Consider the following 17,316-nt stretch of genomic DNA (forward strand, 5'->3'; position numbering starts at 1 on the left):
ATTGACATTTTGTGGAGGGTAGAAACGTGCCAGAAACTTGCTTTCCACCTCATCCCAGGTTGTTAGGCTCCCCCTTGGGAATGATTCCAGCCACTTAGCTGCCTTGTCCCTAAGTGAAAATGGGAACAAGAGCAGTTTATAGGCATCTTCCTGGACTCCATTGGACTTCACAGTGTCGCAAATTCTCAGGAATTTCGTGAGATGTTGGTTTGGATCTTCATTAGCACTCCCACCAAATGAACAATGATTCTCCACCAGTGATATTAGCTGTGGTTTGAGTTCAAAATTGCTGGCCTGAATGGGTGGTTTCTGAATGCTGCTACCACAATTCCCAGAGGTTGGGCTTATGTATGAACTAAGAACCCTCCTCTCGGGAATGGCATTGTTTCCATCAGCTCTCTCATGGTTGTGAACTTCTCTATCCATGTTGAGATCTAGAGCTTCCTCAAAATTGTCCTCAGATTCTCCTTCAGATTCTTCTTCTCCCAGTATTCTCTTCCCTCTTGCTTCCCTTCTAAGTTTATGAATGGTCCTCTCTGGTTCGGTATATAGAGGAGTTGATGTCTCTCCTCTCCTACCTGTCATACAAGAACACAGCACAGGCAACAAACAAGTGAAATACTCTTGGTTAATGGAAGAGTATGGTTAGAGCAGTTGAGGAATTAATTCAAATAGTTAGTGAGTCAGTGAGTTAGTTGCTTGAATTTAAAGGCATAAAGAAAGAAAGCAAGTAACAGAGTGCAGAAATTAAAATTCAACAAGTAACTTGAATTGAATTAACAAAACAAGAAAAATGCTCAATCTAGTTAACTTCCAATTTGAGAATTGTCAATCAAAAGCCAATCCCCGGCAACGGCGCCATAAACTTGATGCTACGATTTTAGGAAATTGCACGATCGGCAAAAATTCCTTCCGGCAAGTGCACCGGTTATCGTCAAGTAAAAACTCACAATAGAGTGAGGTCGAATCCCACAAGGATTGGTTGAGTGAGCAATTCGGATTAGAAGTGTGTTCTAGTTGAGCGGAATCAAGATTTAGATGAGAATTGCGGAATGTAAAATTGGCGGGAAACGTAAATGGCAAGAAATTGAAATTGCGGAATCTTAAATTGCATGAATTAAAGAGCGAGAAGCTAAATTGCTGAAATTAAAAAGGGATCGGGGTGATTGCATGAATTTAAGTGCAGAATGTAAAGAGAAAGTGGTAGATCAGAAATGGGGAATTAATTGGGTTTCAGGAGATATTGAGATCTCCGAATCAAAACATTTTTATCCCTTCCTCAACCAATGCGTTCATTGAATTTTGCTTGGCAATCTTATATGATTGGATCCCAATCCCTTGGCTCACCAATTCTCTCTAAAAACAAACAAATTCCCAATCCCTTGGTTTAAATATTCATAAGAAGAGATGACGCTCGATCACTGATTATACCACACAGTTTCATGAACCACAATTTGGTAGGATTACATGTCACAATATCCATCCAAACCCCAATCCAATTCACTGTGAGAAAGCTTCTCTAGCATGAATCCTCCATTCCTTTCCCAAGGTTTCGAAGGATTCCAATTATGGATAGTTTCTTTCCCAAGACAACTAACCAATGGAATTAGATCGAGAAGCTTTCTAACAAAAATTCAAGAGAAAAGATTGAAGAAAAAGATAAAAACTATTATTGATTCATTGAATTACAATAGAGCTCCCTAACCCAATGAAAGGGGTTTAGTGAGTCATAGCTCTGAATTCAATTACAAAAGTATGAAAACTAGAAAAAAATCAAAAGTTTTTTTTTATCTTAAATTCTATCCTATTTATACACTTTCTAAATTGAGCTTCTGTTGTGTTTCTTGGGCTTCGAGGCCTTTCCCTGATTTCCTTTTTCTTTGGGTTTATGATCCATAATCCTGATGAGGCTGCTAATCCAATTCTGTAACATTCATTGAGCCAACTTAGTGATAATCAAGTAATGACACATGACTCAACAAATTGAAATTCCAGACTCATCAATTCTTCAGGCCCAATCCCATAAACCATGATATTCAATTGGGTTTCATACCAGAGTATGTTTAAGTTAATGTTTGTGCTCAAATGCTAACTTAAACTGCAATATCTTTGGCCCAGAAACCTTTTCAAATAGTGGCGTTTAAGTTGCAGTTTAAGCTTAAACTAGAACTTAAACGTTGGACACTCCTGGAGGTGGTATAATTTAAGCACGTTTAAGCTTCAGTTTAAGGTTAAACTGAAGCTTAAACGTGGAAATGGAAGAAAGCAACCCTGGAGGGTAAAGTAGTCGAACACGTTTAAGCTTCAGTTTAAGGTTAAACTGAAGCTTAAACGTGGAAATGAAGAAAGCAACCCTGGAGGAGAATTTGGTCGAACACGTTTAAGCTCCAGTTTAAGCTTAAACTGAAGCTTAAACGTGGAAATGAAGAAAGCAACCCTGGAGGAGAATTTTGGTCGAACACGTTTAAGCTCCAGTTTAAGGTTAAACTGGAGCTTAAACGTGGAAATGGCTCCCTGGTGCATTTCTCATTTCTGGCGTTTAACTTCCAGTTTAAGGTTAAACTGGAGGTTAAACGCCACTTTCAGCTTTTCCTCAGCTTTCATGATTTTGGCGTTTAAGCTCCAGTTTAAGCTTAAACTGGAGCTTAAACGCCACTGATAGTTCCCAGCATTATATGGCTTGGCAGTTTAAGTTCCAGTTTAAGCTTAAACTGGAACTTAAACTCCACATGTGATATTCAAGCTTCCTTTATTGATTTTGTTGCTTCCTTGCCTAACCTCTTCTTCCCTTAAATCATCCAAACAACTGCATCAAAGTCTTGCAAAATTTCATGAGAAATCTTCCATTCATAGCATTCAAGTAATATAACTAAAAACTCATGGAATTTGCATCAAAATCATACTGTTTGGATGGTTCATTGCTTTGTTATTCATTTAACCATTCTTGGTTACTTTAAGCTCAAGAAAATGCATAAAACAACTAAAACTAACAGAAAAATGCTAGTGAAACTAGCCTAAGATGCCTTGGCATCAGTGTTCACACACCAAATCAATTTCATAAGACACAAGCACATGCAAGCTAATTATTCCTCAAGTGCTATGGGAACAAGCAACTTCCAATAACTTTACAGGAACCTTATGGTGCACCCTCGCTCAAGGAAGCAAAGAGCAAGAGGAGAACGAAAAGAAGGCGATTAGAAGTTGTCACCTGAAGGTTGTATTGTCACTTAATTCCATATATTTACAGTTCGAACATTGGAAGCTCAAATGCAATCTTGATTAATGATTACCAGTGAGGCCTTAACATTTTTTACTCTACCTTGTTGTTGAGCATGGTCCATGAACTCTGGTTTAAGTGTCACTGCTTTTTTCCCTTATTTACTTGTAAGCTTGTCTATTTGTATGAAGAATAGAATGTCTATGTTTACAAAAGACCAGAAAGGAGTTCATAATGTGGAAGTGCATTCATGAATCTTTGGGGGTAGTCATAAGTTAGCTAAGTTGGTTCAACCACAAGGTTAGGATGGCAACTATCTATCCTGAATGCTTTACTTTTGATATACCCATGAGACTAAGATAACAATAAGATCCTAATAAGAGAAAAGGGAAAGAACAAGGGAAGTGAAAAACAAAAGAAAAAGAGTAAGCAATAAGGCTAGGCACCAATGGTTTACCCTAAGACATGTGTCTGTGGTGCTCCTGTGTGAGGGATCTACTTGGATGAATAAGCTCTTTGGGGTGCTTCATCACCTGGTAACTTGGGCTAACTAACTCGGGATTATCAGCTGAAAATCCACTATCAAGAGTAACCCTCACCACAGAGCATTTAGTAACCCAAAGAGGTGCTGGACACCAAGGTCTGAAGGAAAGAAAAGAAATAAACTATATGCCTGTGGTGTGTATGTATGGGGGAGAGACTTGAGTAAGTAAGTCCTTAAGGGTGCTTCAACGCCTAGCACCTTGAACCAACTGGTTCGGGAGTGTTGGCTGAAAGCTTATCCTAAAGAGTTGCCCCCTTACAAAACACTTAGCCTAAATAACACAAACAGCCCTTGAAATAACAATAAAAGGATCAATAAATAAAGGTCTCATGGGATATAACAAAGTGAGTATTTTAGGAGATGATAAAGGTCTGAAAGCCAGTAGTGGAATGAACCTAAGTTGCTATGCATGAAACCACCATAAAATCAGTAATATGACTTCCACAAGAATGACTCATTTCTCTGGAGATTCCATTCATCATTCTCTTGTTCCAGTACTTGCTTAGGGACAAGCAAGCTTTAAGTTTGGTGTTGTGATGCCAGGGCATTTTGGCCAGTTTTACTGACCTTTTCTTTACTGTTTTTAGGTAATTTCATGCATTTTCTTAGGAAATAAATTAGTTTTGGGCAAATATTCACTCAGACCTTGATTCAAGCATACATTGTGCATTTTACATTGTTTCATGAGGATTTTGCATGATTTTAATGACAAAATTGTATATTGCATTACCCATGACTTGGACTAGAACTTTGATGCACTCTATTGCTTGATTTCAGGACCAAAGGAAGCAAGGAATGGGAGGTAACTTGCAAAGTTAAGGAGAAAAGTAATTGCCAAAAACACTCTCAAAAGCCATCAATGCCCACGTTAAAGAGTCACGTCAACTAAGTTAACGTAAACTCTAACGTGGAGAAGAGAAGTTGAGCCAACGTTAGTGACACTCAACATTGTCACTAACGTTGGCAATTGCTCACAAATGGCCACATTAGAATGCCACGTTAACCTAGTTAACGTGGCCTCTAACATTAAAGGGGGAAGAGAAGCCAACGTTAGTGACCCTCAATATTGTCACTAACGTTGGCCTAAGGTGCAAAGAGCCACGTTAACTCCCATGTTAACTTGGTTAACGTGGAAGCTAACGTAAGAGATGGAGAGTTGTCGAAAACGTTAGTGACACTCAACATTGTCACTAACGTTAGAGCAACCACACAACCACCAAGAGCCACGTTGACTTCCACGTTAACTTGGTTAACGTGGAATCTAACGATGAGGAATGAAGAATGAGCCAACGTTAGTGACACTCAACATTGTCACTAACGTTGGGATGGCTAAGAATGGCCACGTTAGAAGCCACGTTAACCTAGTTAACGTGGACTCTAACGTGAGACCTAGGGGCACACTTGAACGTTAGTGACAATGTTGAGTGTCACTAACGTTCTCAAAGGTTGGCAAAAGCCACGTTAGAAGCCACGTTAACCTAGTTAACGTGAGCTTTAACGTGAAGCAAGAAGGGGCACACTTGAACGTTAGTGACAATGTTGAGTGTCACTAACGTTCTCGAGGGCTAACAAGGCAACGTTAAAAGCCACGTTAACCCAGTTAACGTGGGCTTTAACGTGAGGAAAAGGGGTGCATGGCAACGTTAGCGACAATGTTAAGTGTCACTAACGTTCTCGAACTTGTATTTTTCACTAAATGATAAAAACCCCTAATGTCTTGAGCTAAAGTCTATGCCCACTTCACACTATATCTCTGCAAGTAAGCCAAGCCCAATTGAAGAAAGGAACTGCTTCAAACTCAAAGATTCAGAGGCCCAAGACTTGAAGAGCTAACTAGAAGCTGAGAAGAGTAGTATATATAGGAGTAGTTTTGAAAGAGAGAGGAGCATTTGGAAGGAGCTAGGACAGAGAACTACTCTTTGTATTTACTCTTTTTGTACTTCTAGCTTTATCATGTATTCTCCATCTTTGATTTTGATTTCTAGAGCTATGAACAACTAAAACCCTTTCATTGGGTTAGGGAGCTCTGTTGTAGTTTGATGGATCAATACTAATTTTCTTATTCTTCTTCTATCTTTCCTTTTGATTTTACTTGAAAGCTTTCGATCCTCATCCAATTGGATGGTTATCTTGGAAAAGAAGCTATTCAAACATGGATCTCTTCGGATCCTTGAAAGAGGAATGAAGAGATTAGCTAGAAATGCTTTCTCATGCTGGACCAAATTGAGTGTGGATAGGTATGTGGCTATAACCCTCTAAGCATTTAATTTGGGAAGTACACGTGGTATAATCAGTGACCACACTTCATCTCTTCTCATGAGCAATTGACCAAGGAATTGGCTATTGATCAAGATTTGAGAGATTGAATTGCAAGAAATTGTGATTCAATCACTTAAGATTGCCAAGGAGATCAATGAGTGCATTGATTAAGGAAGAGATGAAAATGAAATTGATCCGGAGAATGCAACATCACCTAAGCCCAATTAACTCCACATTTCTGATCTTACCCATTCTCTTTATTTTCTGCAATTTACTTTTATGAGCAATTCCCCCATTCCCATTTACAATTCTGCTATTTACTTTCAGTCATTTACTTTTCTGCCATTTTAATTTCTGCAATTATCAACTCTAATCATGGATTCGCTCAAATAGATTATTCCTCTAATTAAAGTTGCTTGATCAATCAATCCCTGTGGGATTCGACCTCACTCTATTGTGAGTTTTTACTTGACGACAAATTCGGTACACTTGCCGAATGGGAATTTGTTGATAGACAAATTTTACCCCGATCAATAAGGTGGTGGAAGTGTAAGACTCTTCTCCACTTGCTGCTGTTTTGGATTTGGTTCTTCCATGATCTGCTTTCCCTTCTTTAAATTCTGTGGTTGGTTGTCCTCTTCTGTGAGCTTTTCTGGGACATTCTTGCTTGTTATGTCCTTGTTGTTAGCTCCATCTTTCTCTGTTGGTTCTTTGTCACTCTCCGTAAGTTTCTTGGTTGCTCCTTGGTTGCCATCCACCAATGTCTTTCCACTCCTTAATTGCACGGTTTTGCATTCTTCTTTTGGATTGGGAATGGTATCACTTGGTAGTGAGCTTGAAGGTCTTTCAATAGAAATCTGCTTGGAGATTTGTCCAATCTGCCTTTCTAGGCTCTTCATGCAGGCTTCTTAGTTTTTTGTTGTCAATTCTTGGTTCTTCATCATCTTCTCCATGAGCATCTCCAGATTAGTAATCCTCTGAGTGTCTTGTGAGATTGGTTGGTTTTGGGGTGTTGATGGATGATGGTGAGTGATTTGGTTGGTTGGTTGGTTGTTGGGTGGATAATGGTTAGAGTTGGGGTAATTATTTTGGGGTTTTCTGTAAAAGTTTTGGTTAGTTGGCTGCTGATTGTGATTTTGGTTGTTTCTTGGAGTGTTTTGAGCTGAGTTTCTTTGCCATGGTTGTTGGTTTTGGTTGTGGTTGTCTCCCCACCTAAGGTTTGGGTGGTTCTTTCAAGATGGATTGTAGGTGTCACCATACACTTCATTTGATCCAGAAATTTGGTTGTTCATATAGTGCACTTGCTCTTGTTGCTGTTCTTCTTGGTTCTCTTCATTCTGCCCCTAAGGAGTTGATGGTTGGATTGTGGCACTCACTGATGAAACCTGAAGGTTATCAATTCTCTTGGCCATTTGCTCAAATTGTTGCTGAATCTGTTGCTGCATCACTTTGTGTTGAGCCAAAATTGTATCCACTCCTTCTAATTCCAACACTCCCTTCCTCTGTGACGGTTGGCGTTGCTTTTGGTGAGCAAAGAAATATTGGTTGTTAGCCACTATATCAATGAGGCTTTGAGCTTCCTCTGCAGTTTTCATCAATTGCAATGACCCTCCAGCTGAGTGATCAAGTGCCTCTTGAGCTTTCAGAGTAAGTCCTTCATAGAAGTTCTGCAACTTATCCCACTCAGTGAACATTTCTAGTGGACATTTCCTTAGCAGAGCCTTATATCTTTCTCATGCCTCATATAAATTTTCAGCATCCATTTGAGTGAATGTCTGCACCCCAGTCTTCAATCTTATGATCCTTTGAGGGGGATAAACTTTGGCAAGAAACTTGCTCACCAAATCATCCCAAGTGTTGATGCTTTCCTTTGGAAATATTTCTAGCCATTGAGTGGCTTTGTCCCTGAGAGAGAATGGAAAGAGCAGCAACTTGTAATTGTCAGGAGGCACACCATTGGTTTTGACAGTGTCACAAATCCTCAATAAGGTAGATAAATGTTGATTCGGGTCCTCCAATGGCCCTCCTCCAAAAGAGTAGTTGTTTTGGACCAATGTGATGAGTTGTGGCTTTAGTTCAAAGTTGTTTGCATTGACATTAGGGGTAAGAATGCTACTCCCACAATGTCTAGCATTTGAAAATGTGTAGGAAGCCAGTACTCTTCTTTGTTGTGGGTTATTGTTGGCCCCTCCTTCTGGTTGATTGGGATTTGATGGATCTCCTTCCATTTCTTGGAATTCCTCCTCAGATTCTTCCTCTCCAATAATGTTCTTCCCTCTTTCAGCTCTTCTTATTCTTCAAAGAGTTCTTTGGTCAATTTCAGAGAGAATAGGGGAAGCTCTTCCTGTACCTGACATACAAATACACAATAAGAAACACACAGATCCAGAAAACCAGTGAAACTTCAATCTATTGCTAGAATAAAGTTTTAGTTAGTTTAAGCAAAAATTCAAACAGTTAGTGTGTTAGTTAAAAATAAAGAAAAAGTGCTTGATCTAGATCTCCACTTCACTTAATCATTGTCAATCTATTTCAATCCCCGGCAACGGCACCAAAAACTTGATGTGTGGAAAACGATCCAACACAAAACTCACCGGCAAGTGTACTGGGTCGCATCAAGTAATAAAACTCACGGGAGTGAGGTCGATCCCACAAGGATTGAAGGATTGAGCAATTTTAGTTTAGTGGTTGATTTAGTCAAGCGAATCAAGTTTTGGTTGAGTGATTTTGTATCTAACAGTAAGTAAATGACAGAAAATGTAAAGGGGGAGGGAAGAATTGCAGAAATTAAAGAGAACTGAAAGTAAAAGAGCTGAATCTTAAAGAACAAGAAATTAAATGACTGAAACTTAAAGTGCAAGGAATGTAAATTGTAGTAACTTAAAGTGCAAGAAATATAAATTGCTTGAATGGAAAAGGGATTTGAGGACTGGGATTTCAGAATTCAAGCAAGGGAAATTAAATTGCAACAATTATCAAAGCAAGAGATGGTTTGAGTTCTATTAGATCTCAAACGGAAAGGGAAATTAAATTGCAGCAGGGGTTCACAGAAGAACCAAAAGGAAAATGGGATCTCATGACTCCAGAGACTAGATAGCAAAGTCTAGATCTCAATTGCCTTCCCAGATCCAAATTCACAAAGCAATTAACAAGAAATTAAAGAGGAAGCAGTAAAGGAAATTAAATTCAACTTAATTATGCAGTGAGGTAATCAAAGAGATCTTAAATGGAGATTGAGACAGAAATTCCTCAATTCTTCACATCCAAGATTCAAACAAGAAAAGTAAAAATGCTCAAGCAAGAACAAGGAAGAAGAGAGATCAATTCTCCTCCCTAATTCTCTCAAATCTCAATTCAAAACTCTCAGAGAAGATGAAGTTTCAAAATGTAAAAATTCAAAAATCAAAAGAAGCTCTTTAATTACATCAAACTATCTTCTATTTATACACTTTCTATTCTGGAATTTTGGAATTTGGATGGGCTTTTGATTTGGTGAAGAAATGAATTAAATTGGATTTTTAATCCAATTTTCAGCCCATGAGAAAGTGGCTTCCAGGAGGCTGCCCTGCCCTTGTGGAGGGCAGAGCAGGAAATGGTGCATGCGGCCTCGTGCGTGTGATGGGTGTTCAAGATGCTGCAGGATGCTGCCCTACCCTTGTGGAGGGCAGGGCAGAGTTGTCATGGTGCGCCAGGTGCTGCCCGTGCGTGCATGCTGCTGGCCGAGAGCTCAAGTCCTGGCCGTGCCAAGATGCTGCGCCATGCACCAAGAAATGCTGCCCTGCCCTTGTGGAGGGCAGGGCAATGTGCCAATGGTGAAGTCCCACGTTCGAAACTCGGTGGAGGCACATGTTGCTCCTTTTTCCTTGGTTTTCTTGGCACCAAAGTCACGCCTTGTTCCTTGCTTCCTCATGGTGCCGTGTTCGATTCTTGGAGATTGAAAGCAAGCCAATTTTTGCTTGTTTTCCTTGTGTTTGAGCGCTACTCCTTTCCTCCTTGATCTTGGGTTCGAAACCCATAGGAAGCACTAGGAAGCAATTTCCTTTGAATTATTTTCCATGAGAGCCCGATATTGCTCTTGAGGAGGGCAGGGCAGAGTTTTTGCTTCCTTTGGTCCTTGACATCAAATTGTGCTCCGCCCTTGTTGTGGGCAGGGCAATGTTGCTTTTCAAGGCTTGGTTCAATATGTTGCTCTCCTGGAGGGCAGTGTGCTCTTGTGGAGGGCAATGTTTGCCTCCTCCTTCTTTGTTGCACCACACTTCTCAATTCTTGGCCACACTTCTTAAGCCACGTTTTTCTTCTTTTCTTCCTTTCTTCACCTACAAGAAACCAAAACAACCAATCAAAGTATCTCTAAACTCATAAGGTTTATAATTCATTAAAAATCAATTAATTTTAGCTCAAACCTTATGATTTAGCATCAATTTAATGGTGGTTGTTTGATTTAAAGAAGTTATGCATTTTCATTCCAAATTGCTTACTTAGGATGCAAGAAAGTGCATAAAGACTAGTAAAACAAGTGAAATTAGCTTGAAAAATGGGTATATGATGACCTGTCATCACAGATGTTGTGTCCAGGGGCTTGCTTGAATAAGTAATCAATCTGTGTTTCAAGTTTCTTGATGGCAGCATCTTAATTCTGCATGTTGGATCGCACTTCTTCCCGAAAAGCTTTACTATCTTGAATTTCCTTACATATGCTTCAAAGTAGGGTCTCAATCTTTGAATGTCTATCCTCGGTTAGTGATGGTGGGTTGGGATTAGGTGGTTATTGATAGGACCTCTGTGAGGGATGTTGGTGAGTTGCATTGTTGTTGGGGTTGTGGTTATGGTATCTCTGGTCTTGGCCTTGGTCTTGTTGATTTCCCCACCTTAAGTTGGGGTGATTTCTCCATCTAGAGTTGTAAGTTTTGGAGTATGGATCATGGATTTGTCTAGGTGAGTTTCCAACATAGTTGGCTTGTTCCCAGTTATATTCTTCTCCTATATTCACTCCTTCTTTAGCTGGTGATGAAGTGATGACTGCTGCAACTTGGTTTTCCTCCACCTTCGTGGTAAGATCTGCTAGCTGCTTGGTGATCATCTTATTTTGAGCTAGCAATGCATCCATGTGGTTCAGCTCCATTACTCCTCGAGTATTGCTTCTTTTAGAGGCATAGAAGTAGTCATTCTCAGCTACTGTTTCAATGACATCTATGGCTTCTTCAATGGTTTTCTTCTTGTTTAGAGAGCTCCATGATGAATGGTCTACAACCTTCTTTGACTCATAAGAAAGACCTTCATAGAAAATGTGAAGTTGAACCCATTCATTGAACATATCTGGTGGGCATCTTCTTATTAAGTCCTTGAACCTCTCCCATGCCTCATAGAAAGTCTCACCATCTTGTTGCCTAATGGTTTGCACCTCAGCTCTCAGCCTGTTAATTCTTTGAGGAGGGTAGAATCTTTCCAAAAACTTGTTCACCACATCTTCCCAATTTGTCAAGGTCTCCTTTGGGAAGGATTCAAGCCACTTGGATGTTTTGTCTCTGAGTGAAAAAAGGAACAAAAATAGCCTATAGATATCCGGGTGGACTCCATTAGACTTCATAGTGTCACAAATTCTCAGGAAGGTGGTTAGATGTTGATTGGGGTCTTCTTGAGCACTTCCTCCAAATAAGCAATTATTCTAAACAAGGGAGATTAGCTGGGGTTTTAATTCAAAGTTGTTAGCATGTATGGTAGGCTTTTGGATGCTACTTCCATAGTTTCCTGGATTTGGATTGATGTAGGAGCCTAGAACTCTCCTTTCTTGCCCAGCATGGTTTGTAGGGCCTTCTCTAGCATGGTTGTGAACTTCTCCTTCATGATTATTTTCCAAGTTCTCCTCCATGTTGGTTTCAAAATACTCTTCCTCTTCCTCAGCACCAACAACTCCTTTCCCTCTTGCTTCCCTCCTTAGTCTCCGGAGGGTTATTTCAGGTTCTGAATCGAAGGAAGTTGAAACTCCCCCTCTTCTCCCTATCATACAACTAACAAAACACACAGCAAGAGATGAAATGAAGAGGTTATTCTTGTTAGAGTTATTGTTAGTGTGAGTGGTGTAAATTATCAAACAGTTAGTGGGTTAGTTAGCAGAATTGTAAATAATAATAAAGAAAGAAAGAAAACAGAGGGGGTATAGGGGTGAGGAAGAAACGAAACAAAAGAAAAAATGCTCAATCTAGTGAACTTCCAACTTAATCATTGTTGATACAAAATCAATCCCCGGCAATGGCGCCATAAACTTGATGCATGAAACCTTGTCTCTCAACAAATTTCCCTTCGGCAAGTATACCGAATTATCGTCAAGTAAAATCTCACAATAGAGTGAGGTCGAATCCCATAGGGATTGATTGGTCAAGCAACTTGATGCAAGGGCATCTTGGCCAGTTTCACTGACCTTTTCTTTACTGTTTTTAGGGTAGTTTCATGCATTTCCTTAGGAAATAAGCTAGTTTTGGGTAATATTCACTTACACCTTGATTCAAGCATATATTATGCATTTTACATGATTTCATGAGGATTTTGCATGAATTTAGTGACAAATTGTATTTTTGCATTACCCATGACTTAGACTAGAACTTTGATGCACTCTATTGCTTGATTTCAGGACCAAAGGAAGCAAGGAAGAACTATTTAGCAGTCACGTTAATCTAATTAACGTGGCCACTAACATGGAATGGGAGGTAGCTTGCAAAGTTAATGAGAAAAGTGATTGCCAATAATGCTCTCGAAGCCATCATTGCCCACGTTAAGAGTCATGTTAACTAAGTTAACGTGAGCTCTAACGTGAAGAAAGGACTTTGAGCCAACGTTAGTGACACTTAACATTATCACTAACGTTGGCCAATGATCATAAGTGGCCATGTTAGAGTCCACGTTAACTTGGTTAACGTGGCCTCTAACGTTAACAAGGGGAAGGAAGCCAACGTTAGTGACATTCAACATTGTCACTAACGTTGGCCTAAGGTGCAATGTACCACGTTAACTTCCACGTTAACTTGGTTAACGTGGGAGCTAACGTGAGAGGCAAGAATGGTCGACAACGTTAGTGACACCCAACATTGTCACTAACGTTGGAAGCAACCACAAAACCCCAAGGAGCCACGTTAACTTCTATGTTAACTTAGTTAACGTGGAAGCTAACGGCAATGAGTGAAAGATGAGCCAACGTTAGTGACACTCAACATTGTCACTAACGTTGGATATGGTTTGCAAAGCCACGTTAGAAGCCACGTTAACCTAGTTAACGTGGACTCTAACGTGAGATAGGGGCATATTGGAACGTTAGTGACAATGTTGAGTGTCACTAACGTTCTCGAAGATTGGCACGCCTACGTTAAAAGAGCCACGTTAACTAAGTTAACGTGGACTTTAACGTAGGAAAGGGGGAGGCTCTCAATGTTATTGGGAAAGTTGAGTCCCAATAACGTGTGCGAAGGACAAAGAGGCAACGTTAGTGGCAACGTTTGTGCCACTAACGTTGAGGTTAACGTAGCCTTTACTTGGGTAAGAAACGTTAGTGAAAAAGTTGAATGACACTAATGTTTTCGAACCCATTTTCTCACTGAATGTTAACACCTCTAATGTCCTGAGCTAAAGTCTCTGCCCACTTCACACTTTCTCTCTGCAAGTAAAACCAAGCCCAAGTGAAGAAGAGAACTGCTCCAACCGGAAGATCCAAAGGCCCAAGACTTGAAGAATCAACTAGAAGAATAGAAGAGTAGAATATATAGGAGTAGCTTTGAATTATTTGAGAGTCGCGAAAAAGAGTTCTGAAGTGGGGGAAAGCATTACTCTCTAAATTTTACTTTCTCTGCTCTTCTAGTTCAGAATGTATTCTCCATCTTTATTTTCATTTTTTAGATCTATGAACAACTAAACCCATTTCATTGGGATAGGGAGCTCTGTTGTAATTTGATGGATCAATACTAGTTTTCTTCATTCTTCTTCTATCTTTTCTCTTGATTTTACTTGAAAGCTTTCGATCTTCATCCCATTGGGTAGTTCTCTTGGAAAAGAAACTATTCAAACTTGGATCCCTTCTGAACCTTGAAAGAGGAATGAAGAGATCAAGCTAGAAATGCTTTCTCATGCTGGACCAAATTGGGTTTAGATGGATATGTGACTATAATCCTCTCAAACTTGATTTGGGAAATGCATGTGGTATAATCAGGGACCACACTTCATCTCTTCTCATGAGCAATTGACCAAGGAATTGGCTATTGATCAAGATTTGAAAGATTGAATTGCAAGAAATTGTAATTCAATCAATTAAGATTGCCAAGGAGATCAATGAGTGCATTGATTGAGGAAGAGATGAAAATGAATTTGATCCGGAGAATTGCAACATCTCCTGTGCCCAATGAACTCCCCAATTCTGATCTCACCCATTCTCTTTAATTTCTGCGTTTACTTTCATGAGCAAACACCCCAATCCCATTTACAATTCTGCAATTTATGTTCAGTCATTTACTTTCAGTTCTTTAATTCTAGCATTTACTTTTCCGTCATTTACATTCCCGCCATTTTATTTTCTGCAACTCTCAACCCAAATTCTGAATTCGCTCAACTAGAACAATCTTCTAATCAAAGTTGCTTGATCAATCAATCTCTGTGGGATTCGACCTCACTCTATTGTGAGTTTTTACTTGACGACAAATTCGGTACACTTCCCGAAGGAAATTTGTTGAGAGACAATTTCCACTTGTATCAAGTTTATGGCACCGTTGTCGGGGATTGATCGTGCATCAACAATTATTAGATTGGAAGATCACTAGATTGAGCATTTTTGTTTTGTTGAATTAACTTTCTGTTTGAGTAATTTACTTTCTGTCTTAGTTAACTTCTTCCCTTCCCCCTCTACTTTTTCATTTCTTTGTTATTTACAATTCAGTTTGCTAACCCACTAACTGTTTGATATATTGCTTCATTCACAACTAACAGTAATCCTGACAGCAATATTCTCTGCACATAGTTTTCCCTTGCTTGTACTTGTTGGTTGTATGACAGGGAGAAGAAGCGGGGCTTCAACTAATTTCGATTTTGAACCAGAGAGGACCCTCCTTTGATTAAGGAGGGAAGCAAGAGGGAAACGTGCAATCGGTGCTGAAAAGGAGCAGGGACACTTTGAACAAAACATGGAAGGCAACATAGAAAACCAACATGAAGAAGAGGCTAATAACCATGGGGGAGGAGGTAGAGCAAATCATGTTGGGGAGGATAGAAGAGTGTTAAGCTCTTATATCAATCCCAACCCAGGCAACTGTGGGAGCAGCATTTAGAAGCCCACCATACATGCCAACAATTCTGAGCTCAAACCTCAGCTCATCACTCTTGTGCAAAATAATTGCTCATTTGGAGGAAGTGCTCAAGAAGATCCGAATCAACACTTGACCATCTTCTTGAGGATTTGTGACACAGTGAAGTCCAATGGAGTCCACCAGGATGTCTATAGGCTGCTCTTGTTCCCTTTCTCACTCAGGGATAAGGCATTCAAATGGCTCGAATCCTTCCCAAAAGAAAGCCTGACAAATTCGGAGGAGGTAGTGAATAAGTTTTTGGCAAGGTTTTACCCCCCGCAAAGGATCAATAGGCTGAGAACTAAAGTACAGACGTTCAGACAGCAAGATGGGGAGAGACTTTATGAAGCTTGGGAAAGGTTCAAAGACCTAACAAGAAGGTGTCCACCAAATATGTTTAATGAATGGGTGTAGTTGCATATTGATGCAATTGCATATTTGATATATTAGCTAGTTAGTTTAGTTGATTTTAGCTTGATTTCACTCATTTTCTCTAAATAAACAAGTCTTTTTATGAGTTTGTTTTCATGCATGAGAATACTAAGGAACATGTTGATTCTAGCCAAATTCATGCAAATGATTTAAGGAATATATACATGAATGAGTATGAATGAATCTCATGGAATTTATTTCATGAATTGGTAAGACTTTGAAGCTATTTCCTTTGTTGATGATAGGTGATGAAACAAGGAAGCATGGAAGCAAGAATGATGCAAGCTGGGCAACTTGAAGAAGAGTTGGCGTTGCCAACTTGGGAAGAGAGGGCGTTGTTGAGGATAACGCCAGGCTACCAAGAAGAAGAGTTGGCGTTGCCAACTTGGGAAGAGAGGGCGTTGTTGAGGATAACGCCAGGCTACCAAGAAGAAGAGTTGGCGTTGCCAACTTGGGAAGAGAGGGCGTTGTTGAGGATAACGCCAGGCAACCAAGAAGCAAAGTTGGCGTTGCCAACTTGAGGAATGTGGTGCGTTGTTGAGGACAACGCCAGGCAGCCTTGGAAGCAAAGTTGGCGTTGCCAACTTGAAGAATAGGCTGAGTTGTTGAAGGCAACGCCCACACAAGCAAGAAGCTTGGGCCATGAAGGAGTGTCGAGGGCGTTGCCAACGCCAAGAACTATGGGCGTTGTTGAAGGCAATGCCACACAAGCAAGCTTGGCCCTGGATGAAGTGAAGCACGTTGCCAACTCTAGAACAACGTTGCCAACGCCACACAAGCAAGCTTGGCCCTGGATGAAGTGAAGCACGTTGCCAACTCTAGAACCACGTTGCCAACACCAATTTGTGAAGCAAGCTTGGCCCTGGAGGAAGAGAAGCTGGCGTTGCCAACGCCAGGAACCATAGGCGTTATTCAAGGCAACGCCAAGCAACAAATGGAGCCTTGAAGAGGAGCTCGAGGGCGTTGCCAACGCCAGGAACCATAGGCGTGTCCCTAGGCAACGCCACACAAGAAAACTTGGCCCAGGAAAATGAGATGCACGTTGCCAACTCCAAGTTATGAAGGCGTGTTCCTTGGCAACGTAGCAAGCAATTTTGGCACCAAAGGGGAGCTCGAGCACGTTGTTGAGCTAGGAAGCATTGACGTGTTTGGCAACAACGCCAGGAATGGTTGCTTGGCTAGGCACCAAGTCTTGGTGCCAACCAAGTTGCCAACGCCCATAAGCCGCACCAACCAAGTTGCCAACGCCCATAAGCATTGCCATGCACGTTGCCAACGCCAGGAAGCAAACATGGAGCCTTGAGAAAGGCTCGAGCACGTTGCCAACGTGCTGAAGAGAAGGAGTGTTCATCAACAACGCCAGGAAATTGTGATGCACGTTGCTAACTTGGAATATAGGGGCGTTATCCACAACAACTCCAACAAGATAGCCTGACCATGTCCCCTTCAATGGAAGATATCTGGAGCTACAGAGATCCAAATTGAGTGCTTCCAGTTGCGTTGGAAAGCTAACATTCAGAGCTTTCCAACCATATATGAGAGTC

General features: G+C 40.5%; 1 non-coding gene across 1 annotated transcript; it reads left to right on the forward strand.

Moving 5' to 3' along the window:
* Positions 1-11,329: 11,329 nt before the first annotated feature.
* LOC130978262 (small nucleolar RNA R71) lies at positions 11,330-11,436 on the forward strand. Its single transcript, XR_009085915.1, has one exon. It is a non-coding gene; the product is annotated as a small nucleolar RNA R71 (small nucleolar RNA).
* The last annotated feature ends 5,880 nt before the right edge of the window (positions 11,437-17,316 follow it).

This window comes from Arachis stenosperma, chromosome 4 (assembly GCF_014773155.1).
Source record: "Arachis stenosperma cultivar V10309 chromosome 4, arast.V10309.gnm1.PFL2, whole genome shotgun sequence".
Lineage (NCBI taxonomy): Eukaryota > Viridiplantae > Streptophyta > Magnoliopsida > Fabales > Fabaceae > Arachis > Arachis stenosperma.